This window comes from Protopterus annectens, chromosome 5.part0, assembly GCF_019279795.1.
Source record: "Protopterus annectens isolate FY-2018-M chromosome 5.part0, PAN1.0, whole genome shotgun sequence".
Taxonomy (NCBI): Eukaryota; Metazoa; Chordata; order Ceratodontiformes; family Protopteridae; genus Protopterus; species Protopterus annectens.
This window is the reverse complement of record NC_056735.1, coordinates 595,016,884-595,021,883: the sequence shown is the minus strand read 5'-3', so window position 1 is coordinate 595,021,883 and position 5,000 is coordinate 595,016,884.

Genomic DNA, 5,000 nt, shown 5'->3' with positions numbered 1-5,000 from the left:
TGATTGTCTATAGCTGCACTGCATGCTGTTGAGTGTCATATGTCATGCTTGTTGACAGATGGGTAATGAGAGGTCTGTGTGTAATATCTTTGTGCAACCTCACCTGTAAGTGTGTGTGTGTGTGTGTGTGTGTGTGTGTGTGTGTGTGTGTGTGTGTGTGTGTGTGTGTGTGTGTGTGTGTGCAGTTAAGCAATGATGTACAGGTCTTAAAGTGCATGTCTTGTTTTCCCCTCATAGGTGGTGAGTTGGGTCAAGGTCCCTCCTGCAGGCAAACTGATGTTAGTGTCCATACAGACACTGACAATGATGATAGGTGTTTTGAGGCTCAGGCAGAGTTGTCAGGGGCTGAAGCTGTGCCATTATTTGACACCCCAATGTTATCCACCCCATCCCCGCACACAGTCACATTGCCTATACATACCCCATCAGCAGTGACCATAGATGAGGGACAGATGGTGGGTGGTGGCATGGGACATGACAGTGTGGTGTCTCTATGGCACATGTGTCTTGGACACAGCAATGATAGCTGGATGGCCGGTGGGGTACCACACAGGCAGATGTACAGGGGTGATCATAGGAGGGCTGCTGTTCTTCATGCCCCTGGCAGAAGTGCCACATCTGGTGTCACCAGACACATGTTTCGGGCTGTTGTGGAGGCGCAGGCACATATGCAATGGTATACCAGACAGGGTCTCAGGCTGCAGAGGGCTATTCATTCTGCTGTTATTGACCACATTCGTGATCTTGCAGGTGCCCACCATTATTTTGCAGAGGTCATGGATAGACGGTTAGGTGAGATCGTTGGAATCCTCGACCATGGAATGTGAGATGGCCACGTGGACATAGGCCAGTGACACCAACAGCTGGAGGTCGATGTGAACAGGCACGAAGTCAGAGCTGCTCCTGTAGTGGAAGTACCAGCTCCAGCACTGCAGGGGTGGGTGCTGTCCACACCACAACACAGCAGGCCACATGCATGTGACCCTGTATGGTCCCAAGAGGGACATGGGTCCAGTGGACATATGTCATCATCAGGGGAGAGTACCATATTGTGGCTCTTACCTGGTGGTGCCCATGGAACCCCTGGCAGGCACAGTTCTAGTGTCCATGGGTGGAGATGGTGAACTGCACACCCTGCCAGGTACAGTCTGCAGCTGTCCAACAAACCCCTGTATAGGTTAGCCACATGGCAGAACTGTGTGCATGCATACACACACACACATCACCAACACAGCTAGGGCAACCCCATACCTACACACACCACATCACAACAGCCCAATTAATAATTGAACCCCCTAACAAACACACATGATGTCAAATGAATGGCTCAGCCTAGGTCTCTGGCAAACCAACAATACACCCTGTGCATATGATGATACCTGTGCCACATCCCTGTCATCCATAACATAGATGCAGGGACAGGTTAATAGGGTTCTGATGCACAGGGTGACTGTACTAGGGTGTTCCAATATAATGCTGTGTAACATGTTCTCAGCACTAAAGTTTAATGTTTACATGTCAGGATGTGTAGCTGTCCAGCCATGCTGCATTATAGCTGTTATTAACACTGAGTGATTGTGGTCTCCATAATGTATTCCGTTTGTGTTGTAGGTGTCCATGTGTCAGCAGGATGTTGGTCTCCTGTTGTTTCCTACAAGGGGTATGGCACTGTGGTGAGACCTTGATTGTGTCATATCCTGGATACAGCTGAACATGTTACAGGTTTGTATAACAGTTACAGCATGTAACACATGCCTGATAGGTCTGGGGGTGTATACAGGTGAGTGTATGGTGGCTGATGTCAGCAGCCCTTCTACAGTGGACAATGGTAAGTGTACTAGGTGGTACACAACACATGTTTGTGTATAACACACACAGAGGCTTTGGTGTTGATGCAATACGCAGAGAATACTGTGCACATGGATGTATGTACTTTTGCAAGGAACCCATTTTATCCTATGTAATTCCACCAAGACAGAATAGGCACAACATCACTTTGGTAAGTACTCAGTCTGCTAGTTTAATGTTATTGACAATGGTACTGGCAGGGTATATGTCCCCTTCCCCAATGTAGTGCAATCCTCAACTTGGTAAACATAGGTGCTCTTGTGTGGGTGGCAGACCTACCCTTTGGAGGGTGTGGGGTGGTGTAGAACCACAGATAGTGTGATTGACAACTACTTAACCTGTTAACATGAACTGTACAGTATTACATCCAATTAAGCAGGGGGGGATACACTCAACAATAACCGCAATTATGGTGGCTGTGTCCACAAGATCCACACCCAGCTATATATACCAACCCCAGTATCGCTGTACATCTATGCAGTGGGGAAGAGGGCATTTACACATCTACTACTAGTTGTGATGGAATGAATTTCCACAGGATGATACCTGTGAAATGTTAGCATTTGCCAGGCAGTTCTTGGACAGATGACCTCCTGGGACATGTATATTCTGTAAACTGAAGTAGATCCCTTCACATACACACACACTCTTACTCAACAACACTGGGACTGGAACCCCTACCTAGGTATGTAGGACTACTGATGTGTGTGACCTTAATTGCACACACCACACAGCTTTTAGGATGAGGTGTGTTCCAGGTTACATGTTAAGTGGAGAACATCACCAGACCCTGTACAGTATGGTAATGGGGGATGTACTGGTTGTTTATGAACAATACATAGTGTGACATACCGTCATATGCACATTGACAAACACATAACAGTCATATACACATCTGAGAGACCTGGGCTTATCAGTGCTAACTACCTTGTCTGTGTGTCCATTCTGTTACAGATAAGTTGCACATGGCACATGCATCACTGGGCTGGATAGTGTAATCAGTTACCAGTATGGTTGATGGTGACAGTGGTCCGCATACAGTGGACCTTGGGACATGTACTGGGGTACCATGGTGTAAAGACAGTATATCCAGCACCCACACCCCACATTGGATATTGCACTCACTGAAACCCATGATAGTACTCTGACATACCCACCATCACACATTGACCAGGAGTGACATACAACCCCTTGTCTATCTCTAGAGTGCTACTACAGGGATATGCATCTATTGTACATGCCATGGGGATAGTAGGGTGATGATTTGTCATGGCTCTCCTACGGTCAGCAACATTACTATCCCTTATATTGTGTGGCAAGGTGTATTGTATTAGGAGAATGTGCCTTCTGATTGCTGTATCCTACAAATATACACACTTGCACACATACACACACTTGCCAGAACTCAGAGGATAACCCATGCCTATCAACCCATTTGTACAACAGTGTTGTGCTGATACTGCAAGCTCCAGGTAGCCCATAGGGTGAAGAGTATTTCAAGGTACATGTAATGTCCATTATAGCAGCAGCCATATCTAACTGGATATAGGACTATTGCATGAAAGTTCAATAGTCTGAATCCACAATAACTGAATGCACTTTAACGAAAGTGCTTTCACCGAAAAAGCGCTTTTGTTAAAGTGCGATCAAAAAATAAAAAAAAAACAAAAAACAATAAATCTTCTTTTATGCAAGGTTGCAAGCCCCCTGCACCCCCCATGTGGGGGGCTGGGCCCCCCACACCCCCCACTTTTATATTCTCACTCCGAGGTCGAACTACAGTGGGGAAAAGGGAATTCTCCCTTAACCGCACCGTAGTGCAACTGGAACAACCAGCATACATAACCGAAAGTGCTGTTTCGGTGAACAGCACTTTTGGTTATGTATGTTCGGTGATTGCTGTTTCAGCAGAAAGTGCCTTCGATGATCTGTACAGATCCAATCTAACTATGGCATTGGGGGGTGTGGTGGGTGTGTAGGGCCTCAGGGTATTATCAACTACAGGTCTGCAAACACACAGACACTGTTATTCTCCGTAATGCACACTGACACATTTGTCAGTACTGGGATCCATAGGTGCAGGTGTTCATAGGTGTGTATCAGGATATTGTCCATGGAGAGATGGGAAGAGTAGGGGATGGGTTTACAGTGGTATCATGCCACCTGGCATTTGTCAGCAGGCCATCTATCAACTGATGCCATGGAGGTGATCCTCAGGATGAGAGTTAAATGCAACAATCAATCATCTGGTTGCCTCTTGCAGAGGGCCTGTGAGGTGCTCCAGTTGACATGTATGCAACATGTATTATATAACATGGTCGGTGTCTGTCTTGGAGACCTGTACCCAAGCATGTTCTGTTGACTGTGGTAGTGTAATTAAGGTATCCATGGCATGTGGTGCATAGAGGGTGGGGATTCCCAGCTGTGGCATTCATAACACAGCTGGGTAGACATGTCAGTGTCACTCAAGTATAGATTGCCGGTAAGCAGCCAAGATGGATACCTGACATCTGCACATCTGTACAGAGAACAGACAGACATCAGCTAGCCAACTGGTTATGCATTAGGATGACTGTGTTGACAGATAGAAGTCTGACAAAAATTGGTATGCCATTACTACATGACATCAGCCCTCAATGACATGTCCTTTACACACAGTAGTCTACAGTTAATATTCACATTTCAGATCAATATCTAGTAGGAAATACTTAATGACACACATCTCACACACCAAGAACATGACAGTGAGGACTCAGAGTCCATCTTTGAATGCAGGGGTGATTGGTTCCAGTACTACAATCTGCAATCTACTCTTACTTGGGAAAGCACTGTCAACAGTAGTAAGGTAATGATACATTACATGCCAGTGTGACTGCATATAACCTGGGATACTACCCATGTATATAACACATTCAAATGAAAAAGAGTGTCGTACAAGCCGTATATACTCAGGTGTCTCAGACAGTAGACTCACACCTTGCTACTGTAATGACAGCACATAGATGCATGTTATGTACATGGAATTAAATACACATTAAAAATGTCATTACCCTGCTATTTTATCAGACTGGAATGTGATTAAGCTGCTCATAACTGCCTTAACTACTCTGTATTCAACAGCTCTTGTTCTGTCTGGCAGCAAAATAAACAGC